Source organism: Tenrec ecaudatus, chromosome 17, assembly GCF_050624435.1.
Source record: "Tenrec ecaudatus isolate mTenEca1 chromosome 17, mTenEca1.hap1, whole genome shotgun sequence".
Classification (NCBI taxonomy): Eukaryota; Metazoa; Chordata; class Mammalia; order Afrosoricida; family Tenrecidae; genus Tenrec; species Tenrec ecaudatus.
This window is the reverse complement of record NC_134546.1, coordinates 79,177,353-79,192,390: the sequence shown is the minus strand read 5'-3', so window position 1 is coordinate 79,192,390 and position 15,038 is coordinate 79,177,353. Positions and strand designations below refer to the sequence as shown.

The 15,038-nt window shown below is 44.8% G+C and overlaps 1 pseudogene; it reads left to right on the top strand.

The window, feature by feature from the left end:
* The first annotated feature begins 638 nt into the window (after positions 1-638).
* Positions 639-7,836, top strand: LOC142430531 (xylosyl- and glucuronyltransferase LARGE2 pseudogene; annotated as a pseudogene).
* The last annotated feature ends 7,202 nt before the right edge of the window (positions 7,837-15,038 follow it).

Sequence of the window (15,038 nt, the reverse complement as noted above, 5' to 3'; positions counted from 1 at the left end):
TTTCTGTGAAGCAGAATTCACCAAACATTGGATGATTCGCCCACTAATGGGATACGTGAGCTGGGTTTAGACCGTCTTGAGACAGATTAGTTTTACCCTAATGGGGATGTGTTGTTTCTATGGTAACCTTGTTCAGAAGGAGAGGAACCTTAGGTTTCCATTGGGAGTCTGGGCTTAGTTGAGGGGCCAATGGGGCGAAGCTGCCATCTGTGGGATTAAGACAGAAAGATTCTTAAACTGCAGGAAGGACAGGACACCACCAGGGAGCCTCCATTGGGCTTGGATAACCTCCAACCCTGTCGGCCTGGGCTGTGGCTGTCTGTGGATGTGAGTCCCCACTGTGCGCTGGGACCAGAAAGGTGGCAGCTCCCTTGCTCACCTGTCACGCACCTCGTGTTGTTGGGGATCGTGGTGCTAATCTGTTGGTAGACAACCGGTTCTTTGTCGGGGTTTCCTATGGAGCACAGCAGCTCCCTCCCTGCAATCTATTGCTGCCCTAACAGGACCTTCCAGTTGACCTCCCAAGTGGCAACGAGAAAAATAAGTCCCCACTCGATCCCAGAGGAAGGGGACAGGGCTCCTAATGGAGGTGCCCAAGGCGCATGTGCCCATCGCAGCATCTCCAGCCAGTTGCCCAAATGGGCCTCCTGGTCGTTCTCCCAAGTGGCGACGAGAAAGTTGACATAGACTCACCTGATGCCAGTCTATCCACCTTTTGCAACAGGAGCAGCCTAAGGTCGCAGGTGAGGCCAACAGGGACACTGAAAACAGGTTATTCCTCATCTCCTAGAAAGTATTAGTAAGGGTTCTTTCAAAACTACTTTTATATGTGAGCCCAATAACTTAAACAAAACAGGGGGGGGAAGTGTTTATTCATCCTATGTGAATAATCTGGTCTCTAGATGCCAGAATCTTTAATTTTTATTTCTCTTACAATTAGGCTGGAAGGGTCTCATGAAATTTTATTTTGATTCAATTGCTCATAGACCTTTTAAGCAGCCTGAAACCCACTCAACTATCAATAGTCTCTTGTTCTGCTGGATCCTGTGATCTTCCAGCTGACCCCTCAATGTAGAGGCCTATATGATTTACACTTCCCTTGAAAGACAAAATGTCACTTGCAACCGATGACTGTGTGCTGTCCTTACACTACAGCCCACAATCATGAAAACGCTCTGTCGTATGGCATCCTGTGTGGAGCTTAGAGAAGTGCCTTCAGCTCGTTTCCAAAAGAATGGTATAATGAGGGGTAGGAAGTCCTCACTGATTTTGTTGTCACCTTGTTCGTTCCTTTTTTTTAACTAAAGAAACCTCTTCCCTCTTTTAATAAGAGAAATAACTTCGTAAACATAACTAGCACAATAGCATGTCTTTGTGCATGTCTTGGGTGTTTATTTGTGGTTTCTGGGGCTCTTGTCATATTAGCTGTCATGGAGTCAGTTCCATCTCACGGGGACCGAGGCACAACAGAACAAATCACAGCACTCTCCTGTGCCAACCTCACAATTTAGGATGAACCCATTGTTGCAGTCATTTGTTAGTCCATTTAATAGAGGGATTCTATTTTTCACTGCCCCTCTACTTTACCCAACTTAATGTCCTACTCCTGGGACTGTTCTCTTGATAACTTGTACAAAGTATATTATACGAACTTTCACCATCTTTACCGCTAAGCAGTCCTCTGATATTACTTCTCTGATATTGCTTCTGCCAAGACAGACTTGTTTGTACCATGGCTATTAATGGTACTTGGGGTGTTCTTGGCCAGAACCACAACTCAACCACATTGATTATTCTTCTGTCTGCCTAATTCATTGCCCACCTTTCACATGCAGAGGAAGCCATTGACAATAGCATGTTTTAGTCAGGTGAACCCAATCCTCAAGGTAATAATCTTTTAAAAATATATCATTTTGCTTGAGGCTCATGCAATTCTTATCACAACCACATTACAAGCACATATGTTCATTGGTTGCCATCACCATTCTCAAAACACTTGCCTTCTACTTGAGCCCTTAATATCGGCTGCTCATTTCCCCCTCCTTCCCCACTACCTCCTACCTCATGAACCCTTCATAATTCATAAATTATTATTTTGTCATGTTACACTGTCTGATGTTTCCCCCCGCCCTCTTTGCTATCCATACTCTAGGGAGGTGGCTATACGTAGATTCTTGTAATCAGTTCCCCCTTTCTACCTCACATTCCCTCCACCCTCCAGGCATTGCCACTCTCATCACTGGTCCTGAAGGAATCGTCTGTCCTGGATTCCCTGTTTCCAGTTGCTATCTGTACGAATGTACATCCTTTGGTCTAGCCAGATTTGTAAGGTAGGATTGGGATCATGATAGTGGGGGCAGGAAGCATTTAAAAACTTGAAGAAAGTTATATGTTTCATCGTTGCTACCATGCACCCTGACTGGCTCATCTCCCCCCCCCACAACCCTTCAGTAAGGGAGTGTCCGGTTGGCTACTGATGGGCTTTGAGAGTCCCCTCTGTACTCACCCACATTTACAAGGATATGAGTTTTTTTTTTGTTCCATGATGCTTGATACCTGATCCCTTCGACAACTCGTGGTCACACAGGCTGATGTGTTTCATCCTTGAGGGCTTTTGTTGCTTCTGAACTAGATGGCCACTTGTTTATCTTCGAGGTTTTAACACAACAGATGCTATGTCTTTTGATAGCTGGGTACCATTAGCTTTCTTCCTCAATGTAATATCTTTCCAACACTGTAAAGAGCTGTTGTTCCCCTGATTCATCCAATGCAAAGTAGCTGTAGATCTCCTGACTTACTATCACCATATGGGGTGTTTTTTGGGGATTTTTTTTCATAAACTAACTTTTTCTGGAAGGAGTTAAAATTACTCAAACTTAGATTAAGAATGTTGGTCAAGGTAGGATTCAGATCATGACAGTGGAGGGGGGTGAGAGGAAGGTTTTTGGAACTAGAGAAAAGTTCTATTTTTCATTGTTTCTACATTGCACCCTGACTGGCCCGTCTCCTCCCAAAGACCCTTCTGTAAGGGGATGTCCAGTGGCCTACAAATGGGCTTGCAAGCCTGGCTAGATGAGATGATGTACACTGGTACAGATGGAAACTGGAAACACAGGGAATCCAGGGCGGATGATCACCTCAGGACCAGTGGTGTGAATGGCAATACTGGGAGGGAATTGAGAGGGTGGGTTGGAAAGGGGGAACTGATTTCAAGGATCTACATGTGACCTCCTTCCTGGGGGGCAGACAACAGAAAAGTGGGTGAAGGGAGACATGGGACAAAGCAAGTTATGACAAAATTATAATTTATAAATTATCAAGGGTTCCTGAGGGAGGGGCGGGTGGGCAGGGAGGGGAAAAATGAGGATCTGATGCCAGAGGCTTGGGTGGAGAGCAAATGTTTTGAGAATAATGAGGACAGCAAATGTATAAATGTGCTTTACACAATGGATGTATGTACAGATTGTGATAAGAGTTGTATGAGTCCATAATAAAATGATTTTTTTTAAAGAAAGAATGTTGATCTAGTACGTCCAACTTTGTTCTTTAACCAGCCTGCCTCAGAGCTCTGAGATTGAAACCTGGACTTAATACCTAGGGGAATGGTGAGCCTTATATTCCAAATATTTATAACGACTAGATATGACAGAGTCAAAGATAAATTGTGTATTTTTCTAGTAACCTGACTTGCATACTGGTTTTATAGGGTCACAAACATACACCACTGACAAATAACTGCCACTTCACAACTCCCTGACTAAGAAACTCTCTGGGGGTTGAAAAGGGCAATGTCAATGACATCAAACCAGGATATCCGACTAGCGACGTCAGGCTAATATCTCTCTACTTTATCACAGCTTAGCCTCTTCCCATCACATTCGTTTTGTGTTACTACATCTCCAGGCTCCTGGTCGAGCAAGTTTCACAAGTGGTGCCAAGATACTAGCTTTTTATCTCTCCCTAGATTTCCAAAACTATGGGTGAGATGTGGGTGTTATAGTGAGATAATCAGGGGAAAGGATAAAAACATGTAAAGGGGAAGAAATTGTTGGTAGAAAGGTACACAGATAGTTTCAGCACTGAAATAATTGATCACACCTCATAATTCTGTAAAATTTTAAAGTACATGGTAAATGTTTTTATAGCAATAAAACTAGCATAAGAATATTGTAGCAATAAGTTTACTGACTTGGCTTGAAAACAGATTCTTCCTGAAAATTCACCTATTTTGATAACGAATTAAAGTGTGTGGGTTCCTCTTCGAAGTCAACCTTTCAAAACCTAGGTCAACACTCAACTTAAGCATTGAACTCCCAAGGCTGTACAGTAATCCAGGGTCATAATTGCCTTTCAGGAACACCTGGAATCCATTCATCCTCTGAGACTAGGAAATACCTGCTTCTATTACATGAATGTCAATGAAGGGGACCTGAGGAAGAGAAGAATGGACTCTATTTGGATAGCGTGGGCTCTGTCTTTAAAACAAATACATCAGTTTGAATCCTAATCTTCAGCTCAGGGGCACGGGGTGGTCACTCCTTAGGGCAAGAAGTGCAGGCCAACAACCTGACATACCTAAATGATCACTCCTCTTCAGTTTCAGGTTGCAGATTGGCCACACATAACAAAATACAGTCCAGTCTAGGGAGCCAGAAACCTGGGACTGCTGTCTTGCACACTTAAGCATCACAAGGATTTGAACTTCCGAATGGTTGTGAACCAAATTCATTCACCTGAATCCAAATTTCCTAGTGTCTCTGCTTTTTATTTAGAGAGTGCATCGATTTGACTTCCTGATGCTGTACTACAAAATGGTGAGTGCTACAGAAACCTAGGGTATTTGCATTACACAGAGTAAGGTCAGATAGGAATCACTGGAAACCTGAGGTTAGATTATAAGGTAAAAGTGTGATGGGCGGGCAACAAGGGATGGAGCTTTCTGAAGCAGTCTATTGCTATCAAATGCATATGTGGTTCCAAGCACTGGATAACTGTGATGGTCTTCCTTATGTGCCTTGAGGCTTGTTATATAAGGTATCAGCATACCAGACTGGGCCTTGGTTTTTTGAAATGTGCCATAAACTTCCTGAGTAGAGTCCAGATATAAAGGTCTACCAGAGGACATGAATTCTTAGCTCGTCCAGAGTCACCATTGCTTCTTCACTACAGTTTTCTTTATTCCATCAGGCACTGAAATATTTTCTTTAGATTTTTAAAGATGGCAGATTTGGCTCTTACACTGTTGGACGTATCCTCTCATGGCTTCATCAAAAGAATGAGTGTGATTGAAATGTGTCCAATTGGTCAATAAGCCGAAATTCCTTTTCCTCATATTTATTTATGTTGATAAAAAGCCCTGCAGAAACATTTCTCACTGGTAATGTCCCTTTATACAACAGATGAAATCCTTCCTAGGCTTGCAGTTTCTTTACCTTGCCTTACATAATTAACACAATTATTGTGCTATTATTAAAAACACAGCCACTAAAGGTGGTTTATTTTTCTTGAACTTTTTTAAAAAAACAAACAATTGTGTCTCTTTCTTCAGAGGATCCCATTCATAACATGTCCCATGAATTGAGGATGATACGTCATTATCATTGCTTTTTAATAGCATTTGTCCTGTACTTCTTCCAAGAGACCAAAAACAAAAGATACAAACTCACTGCCATAGAAATAATTCCGGGAGGGACCGCTGGGCCAGTCGGGCCGCAGGAGCAGGTGAGTGTGGCGAGGCGGTGCGGAGGCCAGGACGGGGGGACCCCTTCGGGCCGCACTGCTCAGGGCTGGCCCCCAGCTTTCCCTGCCGGCTCCCAAGGGCCCGTGCTGGAGCCCACAGCCTGGAGGTGTGCACCTCGCCCTGGGGGCCGCTGCACTGCTGCTGCTGCTCGGCTTCTACCTGCTTGGCCTGGACCTGAACTAAGGGCGACTGCGAGGTCCTGCTGTGCTAGACGGAGCCCTGCCGTGGGACCACCACCGCTCAGCCTGTGTCCCACGGTGGTCGCTGCTGCCCAAGTGCGAGCTTTTGCATGTGGCCATCGTATGTGCAGGCTATAACTCCAGCGGGGATGTGGTCACCCCGGTCAAATCCCTACTCTTCTAAAGGAGAAACGCCCTGCGCCTCCACTTGGTGACGGGCGCGGTGGCCAGGAACATCCTGGAGACACTTCCACTAGTGGATGATACCTGCCATCCGAGTCAGCTTCTACAATGCTGATGAGTTCCAGTCCCAGGTCTCCTGGATCCCCAACACCCACTACTCTGGCCTCTATGGGCTCTTGAAACCAGTGCTGCCCGGTGCCCTGCCCTCTGACCTGGCCCGGGTCATTGTCCCCAACACAGACGTCACCTTTGCTTCTGACATCGCGGAGCTCTGGGCATTTTTTGCTCACTTTCTGACAAGCAGATGATTGGTCTTGTGGAGAACCAGAGTGACTGGTATCTGGGCAAGCTCTGGAAGAACCACAGGCCCTAGCCCGCCTTGGGTATGGATTTAACACAGGCGTCATCCTCCTGAGACTAGACGGGCTTCGGCAGGCTGGCTGGGAGCAGATGTGGAAGCAACTGCGAGAAGAGTGCTCCTCACCCTGTCGGCCACCTCTTTGGCTCACCAGGGCATCTTCAATGCTGTCCTCAAGGATCACCCAGGGCTGCTGCTGCTGCCCTGCACCTGGGACATGCAGCTGTCTGACCACACGCTGGCTGAGCACTGCTACTTTGAGGCGTCAGACCTGAAGGTGATGCCCTGCAACTCACCAAAGAAGTTCCGGGTGAAAAACAAGCATGTGGAACTCTTCCGCAACCTCCACTTGACCTTCCTGGAGTATGACGGGAACCTGCTACTGTGCAGAGAACTGATTGGGTGCCCGAGCCAGCCCCACCTCAGGCTGCGCAGCTGCAGCTCGCCCTGGCACAGCTAGATGAGGACGCAGCCTGCTTTGAGTTCTAGCAGCCGCGGCTCACTGCGGCCCGCGCGCACCTCACATCCCTGCCTTTTGAGCTGTCACCACCCAGGCGCCACGACATCACCCTGGTGGCCCAGCTCTCCATGGACCGGTTGCAGATGCTGGAAGTCCTGTGCAACTGACCTGGCCGACGCCGAGGCCCAGCAGTTCCTGCACTTTGTGGAGGACTCACCGGTGCTCTCGGTGTGGCGCAACGTGGCCTACCACATGGTGTACCCGGAGAGGCCCCTCTACCCGGTCAACCATCTGCGCAACGTGGCCTTGGCCCAGGCCCTCACGTCCCACGTCTTCCTCAGCGACATCGACTTCCTGCCGGTCCACTCCCTCTACGACTCCCTCAGGGCCTCCCTTGAGCATCAGGAGCTGGGGAGGCGCCCTTCGAGAGCCTGCACTACCGCCTCCGCTTCCCTACTCCGAGGTTGAGCTGCTGGCCCTGCTGGATGCTGGCGCTCTCTTCACCTTCAGGTGCGACGTGCGGCCCCAGGGTCATGCGCCCCCGGAGTACGCCCGCTGGAGGGTGGCGCAGGCCCCGTACCCAGTGCAGTGGGCAGCGCACTACGAGCCTTACGTGGTGCTGCCGCGTGACTGTCCCCGCTACAATGCTCGCTTTGTGGGCTTTGGCTGGAACAAGGTGGCCCACATGGAGGAGCTGGATGCTTAGGAATATGAGTTCCTGGTCCTGCCGGAAGCGTTTACCATTCACGTGCCCCACGTGCCCAGCCTGGGCATCTCCCGCTTCCGCTCCAACCCCACCTACCGCCACTGCTTGCGGACCCTGAAGGAGGAATTCCACCAGGACCTGTCCCGCCGCTATGGGTCCTCTGCCCTCAAGTACCACACTGCCCTGAAGCAGCCTTGGGGTATCTTGTGATCCCCCAGGGCTGGGACTGCGCTTGCCTGGCTCAGCTGCACCACTGCATGCCGGGAGCTGCCCCTGCCAAGGACATTGCTATTAAGTTATTTATGGTCTCCATGGGGAGGGCTGGGGCAGGGCCATCTGTGGTGGGGCCTGAGGTTCACCCATGCTGCTACTCCCCCATTGGGTTCCAGCCTCCCCCTGCCCCAGCCCGTTTGGGGCTGCTTCCCCGTCCCAACGACCTATAGCTCTTTTTTATAATTAATGTTTGTAAAAACCCCTCGTATACCCCTCTCTCTTGGTTTGGGGATGTGGACTTCTCAGGAAGCCTTGTGCAGCTGCAGTCATGGGAGGGGCAGCAGTGTGTGGGCCAAAGAGGACAGAGGCCACCCACCCCCTGCCCTCCCCTGCCTCAAACCCAACACCATGAGGCCAACAGATTTTATTTGGCTTTATTTAGTAAAATGTTAAAATAAATACAAATTGATCAGCTTAAAAAAAAAAAGCAATGATTCCAACACAGAGTAACTTTAAAGTTGTGGGTAGAACTGCCCCGGAGGTTTCTTGCACTGTAACTATGTGTGGGCATAGAAACTTCGTCTTTCTCCAGTGAAATTACTCATACTTTCATAGTACTGACCCAGAAATTAGCTCACTGCTCCATTATCCAAGATAGGTTTGTGATAAGAATTGTACGAAACCCAATAAAATTATTTTTTAAAAAACCTGTCTCTTAACTTCCAATGAGCATTCTGGATGTCCTGCTTCTGCAACAGATCTTTTTGAAGATATTATTTATTTTAAGAGGGACACCACTAACTTCCTTTTCTATCTTTTCATTCAAGAACATATCACTTAACATGCTCATTGTTTTTTATCCATCTTTACATACAGCTTGGTGGCTTTTGAAGACATCACAGAAGACCACATTTTATTTAGTCTGTTAATCCAGAGACCACAAATCTGGGATGATTTCCAAGCTCAGCCCCTTCAAACGCCTTGTGAATAACTCCCAGCCTGCCTTTAGGAGAACACAAGTAGGTGATGATCCTGGTAGTATATACACTGAGCTCGTATTCAGTTAGTTTAACTAGTAAATTGCAGAACCATGAAAGGGAGGCCATCATGTGCTTCAATATTCTCAATCTCTCTTCAATTCTTATTTGTCTCATTCATATGCAATCCTTGTATGAATATCCTGTGTGAGAACTTTGTATGAATTTATGTAACCATACGTTTTCCAGGATATAAGTATCAATAAATATTGGTTTCAGCATATTTGTAAGTCTATGTAGACTAGAGAAACAAATTCATAGACACTCGTGTATAAGAAAAAACTTTATATACAAGAGCAATTGGGTATTAAGAAAACACCCCAGCCCAGTCCAGATCAAGTCCATAAGCCCAATATTAGCCCAGATGTGCAATACTAGTCCATAATTTCTTTGTTACACTCACACAGCCAATTAATGATGGATGCAGGAAGATCATAGGCCAATGGGTGAAACATCTTGTGAATCCAGTGGCAGTAGAAGCGCGTCAGCACTGGCAGGGGTCTCCACATGGCTCCTACAACTCCCAGGGCTCCGGCTCCATCAGCCTTTCTCCATGTGGCTTGTCAAAAGTGATGTCTAGTGGGGGGGAATGGTCCCTCCCCCAGTGAGCTTTTTGTCTCCTTAGTGCCTCCAAAGAGGTCATCAAGCTGCTACCTTATTGACAGGCTAACCTCCACCCCTTTCACTCTTAACTGTGTACATTTTATTTTTTGTGGGGGTTAGTTCAGTTAATTCATTTCCAACTCAACAACCCTATACACAAAAGAACAAACCAATGTACAATATTGAGTCATCTTCATTATGGTTCATCACTCTGAGCCCATTATTGAAGCCATTGTCATTCCGTATCCTCATGGGCCTTACTCTATTTGACTGCCCTCTAATTTGCCAAGTATGACACACTTTTCCAAGTACTGGACCCTCTTGATATCATGTTCAAAAAATGTGAGATTAAGTACCATCATCCTTGTTTCTAAGGAATAATCTGGATATACGACTCCAAGAAAGATTTGTTTGTTCCTTTGCCCAAACAAAAACCACGAGCATTAAGTCAGTGCTGACTAATAGCGACCGTCCTGTGGGTTTCCAAGACTAACGGTTTACATGAATAGAAAGTCCAGTCTTTCTCCTGCGGAGCTTCTGCTGCTGGTGGTTCATCAGTTAACCTTTACTCTGCGATCCACATGGTTGATTCCTTTGAAAGTCCGTGGTAATTCCAGTATTCCTCAATAGCACCTCAGTTCACATGCAATGATTCTTCATTCTTCTTTATTCAATGCTCAACTTTCACATGTACATGAAGCAATTGAAAATACCATCACATGAGTTAAACTTGGTATGAAGACATATGGCAGTAAATTTGAAGTAAAGACATGGTTACCCAATTTAGCATTATTTTTGGTGATTTGGATGTTGTCTAATCACACCACAACATTCCATGGTTTAAATATACACTAACGTAGGTGTCATAAATCAGAAGAGATAGGCCCTGGTGTGTGGTGGATATTTTCATTAGCTATCTATTTACATAGTCATTTATCCTCCTTTCTGTCTGTCTGTTTGTTTCTTTCTCTGTGTTGATATCTGCCTCTACCTATCACTGGGAATAAAAATGTTCTCGCTTTGTGGCTGCATATAGCTCCCAGAACAAACTACACTCTTGTGTGGATTCAGAGAACTCTGCAGCAGATAAAGTGAAGACTTCAGAAGAAATCTGGGTTACCCTAAAGGCGCTGCCAGCAGCATTCTTTGAGTGGGAGGAGCAGACCCAGGGGCCTCACTTTATCCTGTTCACCTTGATGTACAAATGCACACCCAACATGAAAATACCTCTTCGACACCCACATGAAGCCACAGCACGCATATACTTAAATTCAAAATACTCGTTACTCTGGGGAGCATTTTGGGGTGTCCTAAATCTTATCCACATGAACATGAAGCATGTGTGGGTTTTTTCTGGTGGCAACTCTGGGAGGTGAGTGCTTCAGGGATTCCTACATGAAGTCTGGGGATGCAGCATTTGAGCACAATTCAGTTTCTCTTCATCGCCAGGTGTCCTGGCTCAGGTGCAGCTAATAAGAGTCAGGCCCTGGACGGGTGAAGCCCTCACAGACCTTGTATCTCACCTGTGCTGTCTCCGGATTCTCTTTACCTGTTATGTGCACTGGATTGCCAGGCTCCAGGAAAGGGCCTGGCGTGAGTTGGGGTAATAACATGATGGGAAATTACAATCCATCTCTCCAGTCACGAGTCAGCATCAACAAAGGGAATTTCCAAGAGCCAAGTTATTTAAAACTGAGCTCTGTGAATCCTGAGAACACAGCCGTGTAGTGTGCTAGAGACACAGTGATGGTAAGTCAGTGTGAGCCCAGACACAAACCTCCCTGCAACAGGCCATGGTTCCAGGACATGCATGAGAGAGGAGTCAGGGATGCTTTCCTCTCAGAAGCTACAGTTTTCCCCCCATGATTTCAGCACATCTCTAGGGATTATCATGTATATACTCTGGGGAATCTTCATGTATCTGAAAGTGCCTTTTCATTGGGATGGGCTTTGTCTATCTTTGACCATGTATATAACAGAGTTCACACTTATATGTCCTGATATGTCTGCAATTGACTGTACTAACTAGAATTATTTGTTTTCAAAGCCAGAGACATTCCAAAACACCAAACACCACCACAGAGTCTATGCCAACTCAACAGTGATGCCATTGTGAGTTTCTGAGACTATACCTGTTTACAGGAGTAAAAAGCCCTCTCTTCCATGGAACATCTGGTTATTTTAAACTGTTTACGTGCAGCTCTCTGCCCAAAGCATAACCACTTTACTCAAGAGGGATCCTTAAAGAAACCTTAATCCAGGAAAAATCTCTTATGGGTCCCAAATTTTCTCTAAGCAATCAGATGTATTCATACATGCTCACACATGTATATTTATATAATTTTAACTTACAGTGACCTGGATTATATTGCATGTGTTGATATTTTTGGGTATGCTTGAGTTGGCTTCAACTCAGAGATCCTATGTAGAACAGGATGAAATGCTGCCCAGACGTGCACTATCCTAACAATCATTCCTCTGTTTGGACTGATCATTGCAGCCTTCTCATTGAAAGTCTCTTATTTTCATTGACATTTTACTTTACTAAGCACAAGACTATTCTCCGGGGACTAGTTCCTCATGATGACATGACCAAATAAGTGCAATGAAGTCTTACTCGGATGCTTCCAAGAAATATTCAAGATGTTGGACAACAGAAAAATGGGTGGGAGACATCGGACAGTGTAAGATATGACAAAATAATAATGTAATAAATTATCAAGGGTTCATGATGGAAGGGGGAGCGGTGATGGAGGGGAAAATCAGGAGCTGATAATAAGGGCTCAAGTAGAAAGCAAATCTTTTGAGGATGATGGCAACACATGTACAAATGTGCTTCAGACAATGTATGTATGTATGGATTGTGATAAGAGTTGTACGAGCCTCCAATAAAAAGATTTTTTTAAAGAAATATTCAAGATGTGTTTATGTGAAAACAGACCTGCTTGTCCTTCAGACCACCCATAATATATTTAATGGTATTCCCTAACACCATAACCCAAATGCATCAATTCTTCTTTGATATTTCTTACAGGGTTTGTAATTGGAGTCACTCTTAGTTTTCACAACTGCGGCAGCTGTTTCTGGCACGACAGATAGTGTCCGGGGTGCTTCTAAAATCATACAATGCATAAGGCAGCACCACGCAATAAACACTCAGGAGCAGAAAATAGCAATAGTGCTGACATGGAAGAAATCTATGAATGCCTAAACATGGGTCAACAAGAAGATAAACATTCATCGACAGAAATAAAGGTCGATGCATGTAAGTTATACTTAGGTAAACCTGGACCACAAAATTATGTGGTACAATGATTAAATGCTCAACTTTAGCCAAAAGGGTGGCAGTTCAATTTGTTAAAATTGATTCAATTTGATTCAGTTTGTTAAAGACATGATTACTTTTTCCCATGAGTATTATGGAAAAGAAAATCCTTTTCAGCCAGTTCTTCTCTTTCATGGAGCATCTAACAACCATCCTGCACCCAACCAACCTTAAAATTCTATAAATGTTGACATTTTCAACCACCAATTAGCCAAGACACAGTGAGCTTCAACATATGGGCAATGATCAAGACAGTGTATTCTGTTACAAATTTCCCTTTGTTAGGTGGGTTTCCCCACATAAAACATCTACCCTTTCCCTGGGCATTGTTATTCAACCTGAGAAGAATCTTGTGTGCTTTGATTTGTTTTTGATGTTGTTAATGCCAAAGTCCATTCCAATTCTAAGTGATTCAATTTGCAACAGAACAAAATAATGCCTCCTGAGCCCATTGTTACACCACTGTGCCAATCCATCTCATGATGTAGCTTCTTCATTGATCCCCTACTTTTTCATGAGGATGTCTTTCTCAAGGGACTGGGACCATGATAACGTTGCATGAAACAAAGTCTCACTGTCCTTGATTCTAAGGAACTCTGGCTGAATTTCACTCAAACATTTCTTTTATTGAAAGGTTGTCCCACGGTATTTTCATCATTATTTTTCAAAACCATAAGTCAAAGGTCATTATTTTTATGGCCTTCCTTATTCATATTCATATAATATTAAAAAGTATGACTTGGCTTCTATAAGTGACATTTAGGAAACCCTGTAATATGGGCTTGTTGGTGCATAGATATAAAGGGCTGTGGTGGTGCTGTGGGATAAGATTTGTTTGCTCACCTCAAGGTCAGGGATTCATACCAGTCAACGGTTCCCCGAGTAGGATGATGTTTATTGCTGTAAATAACTACAGTCAGAGAAAGCCTAATGAGCAGTTCTCATCAGTCTTCTAAGGTTCCAATGACTCAGAAGGGATGCAATCACAGTGGGTTTGTTTTTGGAGGAAGAGCTTGTTCGTTTCCTAGCTCGGTTGCTTGCTTTATTGGTTTTCCCTCACTGCAGAAGAATGTTTGGTGTATTCATAGCTCTCAGATCCCACAAAGAATAAATTAGTTCATGAATTAGTGGATGCATATGTTCAAATCAAACCATAATGCTGCATTGGAACTCATCATTTTCTAATTGCAAATAATGGAATCTAAGGAGCTTACTAATTCAAGGCATGCCTGTGGGTCATCACTCCCATCTCTGTCATCCAACTTGTTTCAACAACCAGCTCTGGAGACACTTTCTCGTGGAGCTTACTAATTCAAGGCATACTTGTGGGTCACATCACTCTGTGATCCAACTTGATCCACTCTGTGATCCAACTTGTTTCAACAACCAGCTCTGGAGAGACTTTCTCGTGGAGCTGTGGTGCCTGTGCATTAGCATACTATTCATAGTCCCCACCTCTTATACCAGCCAGGATCATTCCTCGGCAAATGCCTGTTGTGGTTTCTTACTTAATGAGACCACCATCACCGCCCTGCAATCGGGATTCCAGAGCCTTCTGAGTCAGGGAGCCTTTGATACAGAAATGTCTGCCTCCCTTCTATTCCTCCCCCTGATGGCGGTGGGTCTCCCATCAGGTCAGTGACAGGGAGATGCAGTGGGTCACAGCAGATTCAAAGGCCCATGGGTCCTTTAATGCTTGTTCCAACCTTGTTTATCCTGGGTCTATTTGATTGTTTTTTAAACTTCATGAGTAATTTCCAAGTCCTTAAAGAAAGATGCTGGGATCTTGTTCAGAATTGCATTGTAATTATAGATTGCTTAGAGCAGTGGTTCTCAACCTGCCTAATGCCGTGAACCTTTAACACAGTTTATGTTGTCTTTCTTGCTACTTTGTAACTGTAATTTTGCTACTGTTATGAATCGGGAGAACCCTGTGAAAGGGTCTTTCAAACCCCAAATGGGTTGTGACCCACAAGTTGAGAACCATTGTTGTAGACCATATTAGCCTAAATAATTTTATTTCATAATTTTAATTTAAATGAAAATCAATAACTTTTTATATAGCTTTCACTTTCTTTATCTCATGAGCTTCAGGAAACACTCAGGGATCATGTTGGGCAGAATCTCAGTCCAAAAGAGAGATCCAAATTTTAGGTCAAGGCCTTGACCCTCAACCCTGTATGTATTCCTAGCTTACAGCCAGGACAGCATGCCAGACTTAAGGCAAAGCCACC